Source organism: Crocuta crocuta, unplaced genomic scaffold (assembly GCF_008692635.1).
Source record: "Crocuta crocuta isolate KB4526 unplaced genomic scaffold, BGI_CrCroc_1.0 scaffold139, whole genome shotgun sequence".
NCBI classification, from domain to species: domain Eukaryota; kingdom Metazoa; phylum Chordata; class Mammalia; order Carnivora; family Hyaenidae; genus Crocuta; species Crocuta crocuta.
In genome coordinates this window covers 2,051,795-2,068,723 of record NW_027533258.1, presented here as the reverse complement: position 1 = coordinate 2,068,723, position 16,929 = coordinate 2,051,795, and the positions used below count along the sequence as shown (strand labels likewise).

The window sequence follows — 16,929 nt, the reverse complement described above, 5'->3', positions numbered from 1 at the left end:
CAAAAACAAATGGACGCCAGCCTTGAAAATTCCCTGAGCAGACAAAACCAGTTTAGTCATACAAACAAAGCTTAATTTAGCTTATTATGCAATCCTGACTTGACCAGGGTCATTTCTTGGTTAGGCCTCTGGAAATCATAAGCAAAACTTCAGCTGTTTCCCAAGATTGATATATGGTGACCACTGACCAATTCCCTATCATTTAAGGAAATTTTAATATTATAGCCAATCACAGTGAAAGAGAAACACTCACTGCTCTCTGTATAAGCTGATTTATCACAAAATAGCTCTGAGCCTCCTTTCATGTTTTGGTTTGTGTGCTCCTAGCTTGCCCATCGTCTTTTTGGTGTGTGCACAGGAAATAAACTTTTACTGATTGCTACTTCAGTGATTCATGGTTTTGCTTCTGTTGTTTCTGAACCTTTGACACCTTTTGACAATAACAGATCACATTTTTTTAAAAATATTTTTATTTCTAGTAGAGAGAGAGACAGCGTGAGCAGGGGAGGGTCAGAGAGAGAGGGAGTCACAGACTGAAACAGGCTCCAGGCTCTGAGCTGGCAGTCAGCACAGAGCCTGACGCGGGGCTCGAACTCACGAACCGCGAGATCATGACCTAAGCGAAAGTCGGTCGCCTAACCGACTAAGCCACCCAGGCGCCCCTAACAGATCATAGTTTTATATGTTACAGGCCCAAGAGTAAATAATGTAGTATCGCTTTATACAATGGCTCTCTAAATAAGCTAAGAGATTAAAGGAGAAAAATGTGCATTTATGCTATTATGAGTACGTAATTATGCTATATAATTACATAGTTACCTTTACTTTTGCTCTTTGCTTTTTCATGTGGATCTGAATTGCCATCTGGGGTCATTTGCTTTCAATTTATTAAAATTTTTTAACATTTATTCACTTTTGAGTGACAGAGACAGAGCACAAGTGGGAGAGGGACAGAGACAGAGGGAGACACAGAATCTGAAGCAGGCTCCGGGCTCTGAGCAAGCCGTCAGCACAGATCCTGATGCGGGGCTCGAACCCACGAACTGCGAGATCATGACCTGAGCTTAAGTCGGACGCTTAACTGACTGAGCCCCCCGGGGGCTCCGGCACTTGCTTTCAATTTAAAGAATTTCCTTCAGAATCTCCTGTGAGTTTAGTCTGCTAGTAACACATTCTCAATTTTTGTTTATGTGGAAATGTCTTATTTCACTTTCATTTTTTGAAAAAAATAAAAGCTTTTATAGCATTCATGATTGACAGTTGTTTTCTTTAAGCACTTTAATGTTGTCCCACTTCTTTCTGGTATCATTTCCTGGGAAGAAGTTAACCTCGGATCCTATCGGGGTTCTCTTGTAAAAGGATGTGTTTTTTTTTTCTCTTGCTGGTTTTCCAAGATTTTCTCTGTCATTTGCTTTTGGCATTTTTGCAGTGATGTGTCTGTTTATGGATCTCTTTCCATTTATCCTACTTTGAGTTTGTTGAGTCTACTGAACATCCTTCCCCCCACCCCAAGGAATTTGGGAAGCTTTAGCTATCATTTCTCAGATTTCTTTTTTATTGCCTTTCTCTTTCCGCTCTCTCCTGGTATTCCCGTGCTGATGCACTTCATAGTGTTCCACAGGTGTTTGAGGGTCTGTTTCTTTCTCTTCATTTCTTCTTTTTTTTTTTTCCTCTGTGTTCTTTGGTCTGCCCAATCTCTATGGACCCACCTTCAAGTTCACAACTCTTTTCTTCTGCTAGTTCGAGTCTACTGTTGAGCAGCCATAGTGACTTTTTAATTTCAGTTAGCGTCCTTTAAATGGCAGGATATCCATTTGATCCTTTTTTCAAAACAATTTCCATCTCTTTGTCTATAGTCTCTATTTGATACAGTACCTTTATCACATTTTCAGTTCTTTTTTTTTTTAAAGAACAATTTTATTTATTTATTTATTTTTTAAAATGTTTTATTTATTTCTAGGAGAGAGAGAGAGAGACAGCATGAGCAGGGGAGGGTCAGAGAGAGAAGGAGTCACAGACTCTGAAACAGGCTCCAGGCTCTGAGCTGGCAGTCAGCACAGAGCCCGATGCGGGGCTCGAACCCACGAACCGCGAGGTTATGACCTAAGCGAAAGTCGATGCTTAACCGATTAAGCCACCCAGGCGCCCCTCACATTTTCAGTTCTTGAACATCCTTATAATTACTACTTAAAGGCTTTATCTGTTAAAACTAACGTCCCGCCTTATTCGCTGCCAGTTTCTGTCCCTGCTTTTTTTATTTTCCTGGTATATGGATCAAACTCTCCAGTTTCTTTGCATGTCTCATAATTTTTTGGGGGTGGGGACCCTGAACATTTTGGACAATACATTGCAGCCACTCTGGGTACCGGTCCTTCCCCGGGCATGTTATTGTTATTTGCTTATCGTTTCATTTAGTGACTGGCTGGATTATTTTTGTGGCCTCTGTTTCCATCAGCGTTAGGGGTCTGTTCTGACCCCCGAGTGGACATCTCCCAGCTCTTTCCCTCTTTGGTTCTCTTGGGCAGACCAGCCAGTTCAGCTCATATCATCGGTTTCCTTCCAGTTGCCTTTGACCACACCCTCCCCTGCCGGGAGCCCCCTCAGGCATATACCTCTCTGCACCCTATTGCGGGAAGGCAATTCCTCTGGAAAGAGGTGAGGATTTATCTGCTTCATGGCCTGATTCCCCCCCTGTTAGGGGAGGTCTACTTGACTCCCCTCTCCAAATGTGAAAGCACCACTTTACAATCTCAGATAATAGCAATCAAGGCCTGCGTATTCTTGGCGGTGCTGAGCCCAAGTAAAGTTTCTGTCCCATCGGTGGGACTTGGGGAAGAAGGAAGCCCCCACCTCCTGGCAATACTTGCACAGGACGTAGGCCCACAGCAAGTAGCCGGGGACAAGATGAGCAAGGCCAAGTCCTGCCTTCTATGAGTACAGCCCTCTGGCTGGGAGCTGGGGTGAGAGGGAGCACTGTGATTTTGGCTGCCTCCGCCTAGCGTGGGCTTTCCATCTCAATGAGCTTGAGGGGGCCGGGGCAGGAAGTGAGCGAGTCCTGATTCAAACACCACCAATGTTTGGCATTCCTGCTCAACTCTAGTAGATTTTCTCGAATGAAATATGTCCCCCAGACCACTTCTAGAGACTTTAACTGGTTGTACTTTTATAACTTTCACTAGGTTCACAGGAAAGTGGGTCCGCAGAGTCCCTCGCACTGTCATGTCTGTTACGTCATTCTTCACATACATTTCCTCCTTTTTGTTTTGAGTAATGTTTCATGCTGCTTTGCTTAAGGACCAAACCACACACCCCTTGCTCTGATAGCCTTTTAGAAGTGTCACTCACCAGTGATCTGCGACTGTCACCCATACAGTGAGTCCTGGCCCTGTGTAGGGACAGCCTGTGCTCCGTGATCCTGGAAAACACACAGGGATCCATATGCATTGTACAGTCCGCCTTTCCATTTTTGCAAAAAAAAAGACCAACGGCCTGGATCAATGTCTCACTGTAAACTAGTGCCATCTTAACCTTCTGAGCCCCCCAGGCACCCCCTGGAAACTAGCTCCACCTTAACACTAAGTGTTCCCTTCCATGAACACGGGATGTTTTACCACTTATTTAAGTCTTTCATTTCTCTCAGCAATGTTCTGTACTTTTTAGCATGTGAGTCTTGCACCTCCTTGGCTAAATTTATTCCTAAGTATTTCATTCTTTTTAATATTATTGCCAGTCCAATTGTTTTCTTAATTTCCTTTGAGGATTATTTATTATAATTGTGTAGAAATACAATAGATTTTCTCTATTGATCTTGTAGTTATTGTACATTCTTGTTACATTTATTAGATTTAATAGTCTTTCTGTGGATTCACTAAGGTTTTCTATATCTAAGTTCATGTTATCTGCAAGTAGCAAGAATCTTACTATTTTTTTACTAATTTTACTAATACGTATTTATATCCAATATGGATGGTTTATAGCACGTTTTTATCATGAAAGAGTTTTGGAGTTTGCCAGTGTGTCTTTGCATCAATTGAGATGATCATTCTATTGATATGGTGTATTACATTGATTAACGTTCATATGTGAACCATCCTTGCATTTCGGGGATAAGTATCACTGGTCATGGTATAAAGTCCTATTAATGTGATGCTGGATTTGGTTGGCTAGTATTTTGGTGAATATGTTTTGCAGCTATATTCATAAGGGATACTTGCCTGCAGTTTATTTTCTCGTGATGTCTTTGGCTTTTGTATCAGGTTCTCATAGAATGAGGAGTGTTTCCTACTCTTTAATGCTATGCAAAGAGTTTGAGAAAGATTGGTGTCAATTCCCCTTTAAATGTCTGGTTTCACGGCGCCTGCGTGGCTCGATTGGTTAAGCTTCCAACTTTGGCTCAGGTCATCATCTCATGGATCATGGGTTCAAGCCTTGCGTCGGCCTCTGTGCTGACAGCTTGGAGCCCAGAGCCTGCTTCGGATTCTGTGTCTTCCTCTCTCTTTACCCCTCCCTCACTCACAGTCTGCCTCTCTCTCAAAAATAAACATTTAAAAAATCTTAAAAGCCTTTGTATAATAAGTCCAATGTCTGTGTTTCTTCAACAATAGTTTCTTCTTGTTCCCTATAAATAAGTCACACTTTTTTTCTTTGTAATTTTTTGCTGATAACTAGGCATTTGACTATTACGGTAGGTAACTCGGGAAATCAGATTTCCTCCACCCTCAGGGTTTGGTCTTGCTGCTTGCCACAAGTTGATGGATGGATTGTGTAATGGCTTCTCTAAGTTATTCGTGCAAAAACTGTATTTTTTTGGTCACATGTGGTCAAAGAAGTCTCCTTCCACCAGCTGGGTGGTGTCAGTTGGCGATTTGACAGATGTGTCCTTGGATGCCTGTATCTTACAAAAACCCCATTTCTAATAGCGTGTTTGTCATGCCTGTTTAATGTGTCCACTCCTTGCCTTGTGACATGTGCCGGGACCCTATAAACGAGAAGGGAAGTCACCTATGGGGTAGTCACTGTGAAACACCGCCCAGCACTTTGTGTGTAGGTCGCCGTTGTTGGTGACGTGTGTTGAATCTCTACAGAATTAGGGGCATGACTGGTTCAGTACTGATGTCTCTGTGAAAACCTTTCTCTGGAAGCATACGGTGTCTGGACTCCCTCTTCTGTGATGTGGGAACTGCATTAAACAGAAAGCAAGTGTTGTGTTTTTTTTTTTCAGTGAAGTGACAAAGAAACACTTTGTTTAGCGCTATGTCAAGCATGTATTCTTTCTTTATGACATATGTTGAAACATCATGTTACGGAGCTATGTTTTATGGAGTATATTTATGCCTAATGTGAAAAAGTATGGTTAACACTATGTGTTGTCTGTTATGTCATCTATGCTGGCATGTGTTTAAAATCTGTGTTTAACAGAGCTTGAGGCATGGTTTAATGAGTACTCTGAAGTCTGTGTTCAGGGCTGTGTGATGCCTCAGCTTTTCCTTTTTGACACATGTTGAAACCTTGTGTTTAACAGGACTAGTTATATAATTAATTGAAAAACAAGTAAAGTGTGTGATTGAATGAGTGTAATGACCTCGCNACTGAGCCGCCCAGGCGCCCCAATAATTGTTTCAGTGGAGAGGTGCGTGTTTGATTCAGTTTAGAGACATCTCTGCCAGCCACTGTGTTTAGGTTTGCTTGAGAACACGATCCTGTTTTAGTGACACGTGTTAAGAATTTGTGATTCACGGCGCTAGGTACATGATTGATTCTCCATATGTGACTTGTCTGTGAAATACCGCGTCTAGCCTTGTGTGGCGCATGCATGGATTACTTTCATCACAAATGTTGACACTTCATTTAACAGAACTGGGTGGGGTGATTGATTTAGTATAGGGATATCTCTCGAAGATTTTTATCTANCTGGAGCCTGTTTCGGTCTGTGACTCCCTCTCTCTCTGACCCTCCCCTGCTCACGCTGTCTCTCTCTCTCCTAGAAATAAATAAAATATTAAAAAACAAACAAACAAACAAACAAACATGTCTTGCAATGTGCGTTACATGCACATCCTTTCCTTTCTTTTGGGACATATTTATGAACTCTGGTTTTATTTATTTTTATTTATTTTATTTTAGAGAGAGAGAGAATGTGTGAGTGGAGGAAAGGGGCAGAGAGGGAGGAAGAAAGAGAGAATCTTAAGCAAGCTCCATGCTCAGCATGGAGTGGGGCTCGATCTCACGACTCTGGAATCATGACCTGAGCTGAAATCAAGAGTCAAATGCTCAACCAAGTGAGCCACCGAGGCGCACCTGAACTCTGGTTTTAAAAGCTCTGTGTGGGGGCGCCTGGGTGGCTCAGTCGGTTAAGCGTCTGACTTCGGCTCAGGTCATGATCTTGCGGTTTGTGAGTTCGAGCTCCACATCGGGCTCTGTGCTGACAGCTCAGAGCCTGGAGCCTGCTTCGGATTCTGTGTCTCCCTCTCTCTCTGCCTCTCCCCTGGTGTCATTCTGTCTCTCTCTCTCCCAAAAATAAATAAACATTAAGAAAATTTGTTTTAGAAAAGCTCTGTGTGGAAGATGGAATGATGTCTCTGCGAAGCACCATGGTTAGCAATCAATGGTGGGTGTATCTTTTACTTTAGTGACATATGTTGAAACGTGGTGTTTATCAGATGTAGGTGCCCGAGAGATTCTGTTAAGTGACGTCTTTCTTTAACACAGAATTTCAACATATGTTACTAGAGAAAAGAGCGCTCGCACATTTCAGGACTATACACACTCTTTCAAAGAGACATCATTCTACTGAATCAACCATGCTTCTGGCAGAGCGAAGTGTGGAGTTTAAACATATGTCACTAAAATCAGAGCATGTGGACCACAGAGTGCTAAACAGTATTACAAACATGCATTTCCATACTGACTCAACCAACCACCAACCTCTGTTAAATGCATCTTCAACATAGGTCATTAAAAAGTAGCACGTATAAGGGCGCCTGAGTGGCTCAGTCAGTGGAGCACCGACTTCGGCTCAGGTCATGATCTTGAAGTCCGGGAGTTCGAGCCCTGCACCAGGCTCTGTACTGGTAGCTCAGAGCCTGGACCCTGCTTTGGATTCTGTGTCTGTCTCCCTCTCTCTCTCTCTCTCTTTCTCTCTGTCCCTCCCCCACTTGCGCTCTGTCTCTCTCTCTCCTCTCTGTCAAAAATAAAATAAACATTAAAAAAATTTTTTTTTAAAAAGGGAGTGCATGCATCACCTAGTCCCAAGCACAATGTTTCGCACAGACGCAGATCACTCGTGGAGATCTGTTAAACATGGGCTTCAGTATGTGTCGCTGAAGAAGGGACTCTGCAACAACGACTCAGTACTAAACACGCTGTCCCAGAGCACCGTACCGAATCAGTCACGCGTCAAGATAGATGAAGCCCAGTGTCGCAACTTCTGTCACTCAAGATGAAATTATATGCACCACATAGCGTCAGCACCATATGGACTCAATCTGGTTACTCCATGTTGGTTCTATATCAGTATCAGTGCTCGCATATGCACTGTGCTTTTTTAACTGAGTTTCACTATGTCACCCTGAAGACAGAATCCTACACCTCACAGAAGACTAAACTCAGAGACAGCACTATGCTAAGTAAATAACAACACAGAGCAATTACTATGACCTACAACAACTATTCCTAAAGAAACGACTCCAGGCACCACACAATGTTAAGCATAAAGCTCTTCACAGAGACACCACTCTACTGAGGACGGCATGCTCGTGACACGTGTAAAAAACAGCTTCATCAGATGTTATCAGCAAAAAGGGCGAAGGCACCATATGATGCTCAGCACAGGGCTCCATGGGAACATCGCCGGCCTGAATCGGTCAGCTACCAGCTCTGACAACACGGGGTTTCAACGTTTTTCAATAAAGAATGAGCACTTTTCTGCACAGCAAAGGAAATCTTCAAGAAACGAAAAAGCACCCTGTCAAATGGGGAGAAAATATTTGCAAACCATCTCTCTGATAAGGGGCTGATATACAAAATATATAAAGAATTCATACAACTCAGTAGCAAAAGAAGGAGAAGGAGAAGAAGCAGAAGAAGGAGAAGAAGAAGAAGAAGAAGAAGAAGAAGAAGAAGAAGAAGAAGAAGAAGAAGGAGAAGAAGAAGAAGAAGGAGAAGAAGAAGAAGGAGAGGAAGAGGAAGAGGAAGAGGAAGGAGGAGGAGGGGGAGAAAAGAAAAGAAAGAAAAAAAAAGAAAAAAATCAAACCAATTTTTTAAGAATGGCCAGGGGATCAGAATAGATATTTTTCCAAAGAAGACATCCCGATGGCCAATAGGTACATGAAAAGGCACTCAACATCACTGATCATCAATGCAATGCAAATAACCCCCCCAGTGAGATAGATCACCACACCTGTTAGAATGGCTAGAGTGAAAAAGACAAAGGTTAAGCGTTGGCGAAGATGTTGAGAAAAGAAACTCCTTGCTCACTGTTGGTGGGAATGCTGATTGGTGCCGCTACTATCGAATGTGATATGGACGCTCCTCAAAAAATTAAAAGTAGAAAATACTGTATGATCCAGCAGTTCCACTCCGGGATGCTTATCTGCGGGAAACAAAACACTAGCTCAGAAAGATATCTGGGGGTGCCTTCAGTGGATCCGTTGGTTGGGCATCCGACTTGGGCTCAGGTCACGATCTTGCAGCATGAGTTTGAGTCCTGCATTGGCCTCTGTGCTGACAGCTCAGAGTCTGGAGCTGTCTTTCGATTCTGTGTCTCCCTCTCTCTCTCTCTGCTCCTCCCCCACTGTGCTCTGTCTCTTTTGCTCTCTCAAAAATAAATAAACATTAAAAGAAAAGATATCTGTACAACCATGTTCATTGCAGCATTATTTACAATAGCCAAGATATGGAAACAACCTAAGTGTCCATCGATGGATGAATGAAAAAAGAAAATGTGATACACACACACATATACATACAATGGAATATTATTCAGCCATCAAAAAGGAAACCCTGCTATTTGCAACAACATGGATGAAACTTGAGGGCATTATGCTAAGCAATATAAGTCAGACAGAGAAAGCCACATACCGTATGATCCCACCTATAGGTGGAATCTCAAAACACACACACACACACACACACCAAAAAAACAAAAACTGAGCCCATAGATACAGAGAACAGATTGGTGATTGCCAGAGGTGAGTGGTAGTAAATGTTCAAAAGGGGGGGAAGATGGTCAAAAGTGTGTACAACTCCCTGTTAAAAATAAATAACCGGGGCACCTGGGTGGCTCAGTCGGTTAAGCGTCCAACTTCGGCTCGGGTCATGATCTCACAGTTCATGGGTTCGAGTCCCACATTGGGCTCTGTGCTGACAGCTCGGAGCCTTGAGCCTGCTTCAGATTCTGTGTCTCCCTCTCTGTCTCTGCCCGTACTCACACTGCCTGTCTCCCTCTCTGAAAAATAAGTAAAAACACTTAAAAATTTTTTTAAAAAACACTGAGTTTCGACATATGTCACAAGTGATAAAATATACAAATCACACAATGTTAATCACTGCGGCTATCACTATATTTAATCACTCCTGCACATAGTCCCTCAAACGCAGGGTGCCAACACTGATCACTAAAAATGGAGTGTATGCACATCTGTGTGCTAACGCCACTACAGAGGAGCAAATGATGCATAAATTCTTTTTTTATATGTTGAAAAATGTATATTTAGCTGAAGCCAGCTGGGCTCAGTTTAGATGATCCCAGTTTTGCTGGCAATTTCCAAAGCATCATAGTCGGGAGTCAGTCGAACATATGCCTTCTCCTCTCCATCGAGCCTGATCAGAATGTTGACCTTGGCCATGTCAATGTCATAGAACTTCATAGCTTGTTTGATGTGGTGCTTGCTGGCCTTGACATCCACAATGAGTACAAGTGTGCTGTTGCCTTCTATTTTCTTCATGGCTGACTCGGGAGTCTGGGAACTTGATCATGGAACGGTGGTCAAGCTTGTTCCTCCTGGGGGCGCTCTTTCAAGGCTATTTGGGCTGCCTTCAGAATGTAGGTGACATGCAGATCTTTTTGGTATGTGACTTTGGACGCCTTTCAGCACGGCTTTCTTGGCCTTCAAAGCCTTTGCTGGCTTTGGCTTTGGGAGGGGCGGGGCTTCCTCCTTCACTTTCAGTTTCATCTTCGTGAAAGGGCCGTGATGCATAAATTCTTAATCGCAGTGGTTCACAGGGCCATGACCGTGACAAAGAAAACATGCAGCTAGTTCTGGCAAGACCGAGTTTCAACAGATGAACACAGCGATTCAGTCGTTGCTGTACTGAACCAGTCGCGCACAGAGCTCTGATGAGCAGAGTTTCGATATATGGATATATGGTGGTAAAGACAGGATTACACGCTCACAGCGGGTCACACGCATCTATGTACCAAACCAATCACCACCTGCCAAGGTTTGTGAAGAGCTTCACCATGTGGTACGAGGTCAGGAGCTAATGCCCCACACAGGGCGCAACCGAGCGCGACACACAGACATCGTATAGTGGATATTCAGGCGCCGAGCGATGTCACGGTTCCATTTCTATCAATCAAGAAAGGAGTACGTGCAAAACCCTTTCTTACGGGGATGTCATTCCAAGGAACAGCTCACACAGGCTATTATTCTAATGTCAATGCGTGTCAGTTGGTGACGTGTACCATCCACTGCTGAGCAGGTTTTCACAGAGTCTTCACCTTCTGGAATCAATCATGTACCCAAACTTTTTTTTTTTAATGTTCGCTTATTTATTTATTTATTTACATATTTATTTAAATAATAGTTTCTAGATCATAATAATTTTTCCTTTTAATTTTTTTAATGTTTATTTATTTTAGAGAGAGAGCGCGCATGAGCGGGGGAGGGACAGAGAGAGGGAGACACAGAATCCGAAGCAGCCTCCAGGCTCCGAGCTGTCAGCACAGAGCCCGACACGGAGCTTGAACCCACAAACCATGAGATCATGACCTGATCCAAAGTCGGATGCTTAACCGACTGAGCCCCCCAGGCGCCCCCCTGTTTTTAAAACACTTTAAGCATGTGCCACAAGGTATCCGTCCATCACGCATTGCTAAACACAGTAGGTATGCCCGGGATTCGGTACAGTGCTGTCCCCGTGATACACTGTGGTTAGTGCCCTGTGGCACATGCACTTTTTCTTCAGTGACACATGTTGAAGCTTTTTTTTTCAGAGCTTGGCATGTGATTGGCTCAGTATGATTCCTCTGTGAAACAGTGTTGTTAGCACTGCGTGGTGGTGAGTGAATTTCTTTTCTGAGATATGTTCAAACACTGCATTTCACGGGGCTCGGTGTGTCATCGATTCGTTATGGTAATATCTCTGTGAAACACTGTATTTAGTAGTACTGTGGCATGGATGCACTTCTTTAACGTGTATTGAAACTTGGTGTTTAACAGATCAAGTGTGTCTTAGATTCTGTGTGGCATGTCTCTGTGTTTAACACTAGGACTGTGTGATCCGTGTAAACCTTTCCTTAATGACATATGTTAAAATTCTGTGTTCGGGGCACCTGGGTGGCTCAGTCCGTTAGGCATCCAGACTCTTGATTTCGGCTCAGGTTGAACTCACGGGTTTGTGAGTTCAAGCCCAACATCAGGCTCTGTGCTGACAGTGCAGAGCCTGCTTGGAATTCTCTCTCCCCCTCTCTGTGCTTCTGCCCCTCTTGCACACCCTCTCTCGCGCAAAATAAAGACACACTTAAAAAAAGAAATTATATACAGGAATCAAATGGGGGGCGCCTGTGTGGCTCAGTCAATTGAGCATCCGACTTTGGCTCAGGTCATGGTCTCACAGTCCATGATTTTAAGCCCTGCATTGGGCTCAGTGCTGACGGCTCCGGGCCTGGAGCCTGCTATGGATTCTCTGACTCCCTCTGTCTCTGCCCCTCCCCTACTTGTGAGTACTCTCTCTCTACCAAAAATAAATAAACATTAAAAAAAACACATACTAAAGAATATTCCTCAGGCTGAAAGCAACTAAACTCAGATGGAAATTCGTACACACACACACACACACACACACACACACAGAACTGATAAAGGTATCTGCAAGCATAAAAAGTATATAAATGCATATTTCATCTTCTCTTTTCCCCTAACTGATTTACAAATTATGTTTAAATCAATGATCAAAATAGAAGAGCTGAAACCAAAAACTTTTAGGAGAAAACATAGGGGTAAATCTTCATGACTTTGGATTAAGTGGTCGATTCCTATATAACACCAAAGCACAAGTAACAAAAGAAAAACAGAGAAATTGGACTCCATAAAAATTGAAAATGTCTGTGCATTAAAGGACACCATTAAGAAAGTACAAGGACAACCGATAGTATGAGAAGAAACATTTGCAAATCATATATTTGATAAAGATCTAGTATCTAGAATATATAAAGAGCTCTTACAAGTCAACAGAAAAATGACAACAATCTCATTCTAAAAAACAAAGGATTGGGGCGCCTGGCTGGCTCAGTAGGTTGGGCGTCCGACTTCAGCTCAGGTCATGATCTCATGTTCACGAGTTCAAGCCTTGCATCAGGCTCAGCTCAGAGCCTGGAGCCTGCTTCGGATTCTGTGTCTCCCTCTCTCTGCCCCTCCCCTGCTCATGCTGTCTCTCTCTCTCTGTCCAAAATAAATAAACATAAAAAAAATTTTTTTAAACCAAAGGATTTAAATAGAAGCTTCTCCATAGAAGATGTACAAATGGCCAATAAAGCTTCTGAAAAGATGCCCAACATCATTAATCATTAGGGGAATGCAAAGGAAGACCACAAAGAAATATCATTACAACCTATTAGAATGGCTATTAGTAAACAGAACAAAACAAAACAAAAACAGAGTGGTGCGAATGATGCACCCTTGCGCACCGCTGGTGGGAATGGAGAACACTGCCAAGTGCAGACAAAATGGTGGTTCCTGAGGACATTAAATATAAAATTAACGTATGATCCAGAAATTCCACCTTCTGAAGGCAGGCACTCAACTGTACAACCCCGTTTGTAGCAACATTATCAACAGCAGGTGGAAGTATCAAATATCCATCCACAAATGAGTGGAGAAACAAATAGGTATATACATACGATGGGATATTATTAGGCCATAAACAGTAATTTTGCTCCAATGTGCATGACCCTTGAGAACATTATGCTAAGTGAAATAAGCCAGACACAAAAGAATGAATACTGTCTGATCCCACTTCTTTTTTTTTTTTTTTTTTTTACGTTTTATTTATTTCTAGGAGAGAGAGAGACAGCGTGAGCAGGGGAGAGTCAGGGAGAGAGGGAGTCACAGACTGAAACAGACTCCAGGCTCTGAGCTGGCAGTCAGCACAGAGCCCGACGCGGGGCCGGAACCCACGAACCGCGAGATCATGACCTAAGCGAAAGTCGGACACCCAACCGACTAAGCCACCCAGGCGCCCCTGTCTGATCCCACTTCTGTGAGTACCTAGAATAATCGGATTCATAGAGACAGAAGGATAGATTGTGGTCACCAGGTGCTGGGGGAGAAGAAGGAATGGGAAGATATAATTTAATGGGTCTGAAGTTTCAGTTTGAGGGAATGAAGAAAGTTCTGGAGGTGGTTGGTAGTGATGTCTGCACAACAGTGTGAATGTACTTAATGCTGTGGAACTGTACACTGAGAAATAGTTAAAATGGTAAACCCTATGTTATGTGTATCTTACCACAATAAAAATAAATTCGTTAATTTTTTAATGGAAAAAAATGTTTAAGGGTGCTGTGTGAATTGGAGCTCGCAATCCGTCACTGCCTCATGGGGCTGGGATGGGAGAGGGTGTCTGTTGCAATCCTCTCTCTTCTGCTTTGGGAAGATGGAAAGTAGGGCTCAGCCCTCGGTAGAAGGCGGGGTCTGACCACCTGTTCCTTTAAAAAAAGCTGCACCCTTGGGGTGCCTGCGCGGCTCAGTCAGTTAAGCCTCCGACTTCAGCTTGGGTCATGATCTCACAGTTTGTAGGTTCGAGCCCCGTATCGAGCTCTGTGCTGACAGCTCAGAGCCTGGACTGGAGCCTGCTTCAGATTCTGTGTCCCTCTCTCCCTGCCCCTCCCCTGCTCACACTCTGTCTCTCTCTCTCTCTCTCAGAAATAAACATTAATAAAATAATTAAATATAAATAAAGCTGCACCCATGTGGAAATAGAAGATAATCTGTAGATTCTGGAAGGAGTTGGTCATAGAGACATTACAGCTGAAGACAATACTTCCATCCATGGTAGGTGTGAGGGGAGGGTGGGGAGGCTGGCGGAGTTCCACAGAAGACAGAAGGGGGATAGGTCTGTGAGCCTTTCTGCTTCACCTGGGGGATTAGCCTGCCCTGAGCTAGCCTGGCCCGCTGGGGTGGCTTAAGGAACCTCAGTAGTGGCTATGACACTTGGGGCCCCGCCTGGCAAGGTGCTGTGCCCAAACCCTTGAAGACTGTGGCCAGCACAGCTGCCTTCCCCTGACTGCCTGGACCGAGCTCCCATCTGACCCACTCCGCCCAGCTCATGCCAGGGAAGAAGTGGTAAGGACCAGAGAGCCAGTGAGCAGGGCTGAGTGCAGACAGGGATGTCCGTGGCCAGCCACTGTCATCTTCCAGATTCGTTTGGTCTCCTGGGAAGATCTGCATCTCTGGAGCCCAAATCTTGAGTGCTGATTGGGATGATTTATGATAGTAACAGTTAAGAATGATAACAGTCTGTGTTTGTGGCCAGCTCCCTTTGAAATAGAATGCTCCTGGGGTTTTTTGCATCTGGGGAAACTGAGGCACGGAGAGCAACCGTGTATGGGACAAAGGCACACAGCAGGTTAGGGGCACAGCCAGAACCCTGGCCACACCCACTCCACAGCCCCTGTGCTAGGCAAAATCCTGTCATGGGATTTGGGCATTGGGTGGGACATTTGGTGAAGGGCCCCAGGAAGCCAAGGATTGGGTCCAGATCGAGTGCTATTGGAAAGCCGGGAACAGTTTTACCATTGGGCACATTGTGGACTGGCACAGTGACCTTATTTGCATCTGTTCTTAGATGAAATTATGAGGCAGCTTTGTTTTGTTTCATTTTTTTCCCCTGGTCTCAGAGTAACCTCTGAGGCCGTTAAGTCTACGAAGGTTCTTACGTCCAACAGAACAAGATGGCCTGGCTGTGAGCCTCAGACAGGCTCATGATCACGCTGAGCTCTAGCTACAAACGTTAGATCAGTTCCAGATGTCAGGGCCTGGTTTTGCCCCCTCTCGGTTTCTCTTTTGGCCAAGGTCAGATGACATCAGGCTACAGGACATTAATTCATGATGTCTAGATTTTTACTCTTGTCAAGATGTTGGTGATTAAGATCAGAAGCACGTGCATTAAACATACTCCGTAGTTGACCCGAGGTTGATCTCTATTTTTCTTTCTGTTGTAGGATGAATTGTTGGATCACCTGCTGTGACAGAGACTACGCAGTAGCATTTAAAACTCGGGACAGGACAAGGGTGCCTGGGTGACTTAGTCAGTTAAGCACCCGACTCCAGCTCAGGTCATGATCTCACGGCTCATGGGTTCGAGCCCCGTGTCAGGCTCTGAGCTGTCAACTCCTGCTTTGGATTCTGTCTCTCTCTCTCTCTCAAAAATAAATAAACATTAAATTTTTTTTTAAAATAAAAAAGAGTAAAATGCTGGATAGGGCCTGTAAAACGCTGGACAGGGCATAGAAATCAATTGTAAAATAGACAAGTAACACAAACAAAATGACTATCAATTAATGCTTATAATAGGCCTCAAAGCCGGTAGATCTCACAATCTAGTGGGTCTGTTAGAGAGTCAGGTCTTTTTCTTTAGCCAATCATGGACCATTCTATTTGCCCCATAGCACTTACATGCGTGTAACAAGATGTGCCGTAGCATTAGCTCCCTTGCCTGGCTACGAGCAAATCCAAGTTTCTACGATTGCCATGACCACTTTCAGATGCATTCAGATTGGTTTGTTGGGCCTTCAGAACAGAAGTGTCATCTTTTATGACTTTTGTGAAGGTTAGAGAAAAGTGTGAACACCTTTTCTAGTTGTTTCATTCCCTTTGTAGGAGTTGTATTTTGTGGGATATGCAGGAAATGAGAACGAATGATCCCTTCTGGAAGTTTTTAAGAATCATTTGTGTTTTGGGGCGCCTGGGTGGCTCAGTTGGTTGGGCATCCGACTTCGGCTCAGGTCATGATCTCGCGGTTCATGGGTTCGAGCCTGGAGCCTGTTTCAGATTCTGTGTCTCCCGCTCTCTCTGATCCTCCCCTGTTCGTGCTGTGTGTCTCTCTCTCAGAAATAAATAAAACATTAAAAAAAAAAAGAATCATTTGTGTTTCTTTTGTTTTAGGAATTTCTGGACGTCTTTTTTGGGACACACGATTGACTTGAGGGGTGGTGGTTTTAAGTATCTGGATACCTCGAACAATTACTCAGGTTACACAGAATTAAGTGAGACAAGTGCTAACCTGATGTCCATATGAGGAGTAATAGCCTAGTGAAGTTTATATTATGTTAGGATAAATAACATTTCTTATAGGAATGAGTCAATTAGGACTGTGTTTCTAGATTTATGGTGTCTTGAGTCTTCATGGATACCAATACAATATTTAAAATTGGCCTTTTGGGGGCACCTGAGTGGCTCAGTTGGTTAAGCATCCGACTTCAGCTCAGGTCATGATCTCGCGGTTCATGGGTTCGAGCCCTGCGTCAGGCTCTGTGCTGACAGCTCAGAGCCTGGAGCCTGCTTCAGAGTCTGTCTCCTTCTCTCTCTGCCCCTCCCCCACTTGCCCTCTCTCTCTGTCTCGATCTCAAATATAAATAAAGAGAAAAAAAAGTTTTTAATTGGCCTTTTGCTTAGTGCCCCCAAGGAAGTTTTTTTCTTTTTTTTCTTTTTT

At 43.7% G+C, this 16,929-nt stretch overlaps 1 long non-coding RNA gene across 1 annotated transcript in view; it reads left to right on the top strand.

Moving 5' to 3' along the window:
* The window catches only part of LOC144217156 (uncharacterized), a 36,671-nt gene extending 20,350 nt beyond the window's left edge, over positions 1-16,321 (top strand). Inside the window, exons 2-4 of the long non-coding RNA XR_013330846.1 lie at positions 13,279-13,479; positions 14,142-14,270; positions 15,440-16,321. This is a non-coding gene — a long non-coding RNA (uncharacterized LOC144217156). The remainder of the gene's footprint in view (positions 1-13,278; positions 13,480-14,141; positions 14,271-15,439) is intronic.
* Positions 16,322-16,929: the final 608 nt, after the last annotated feature.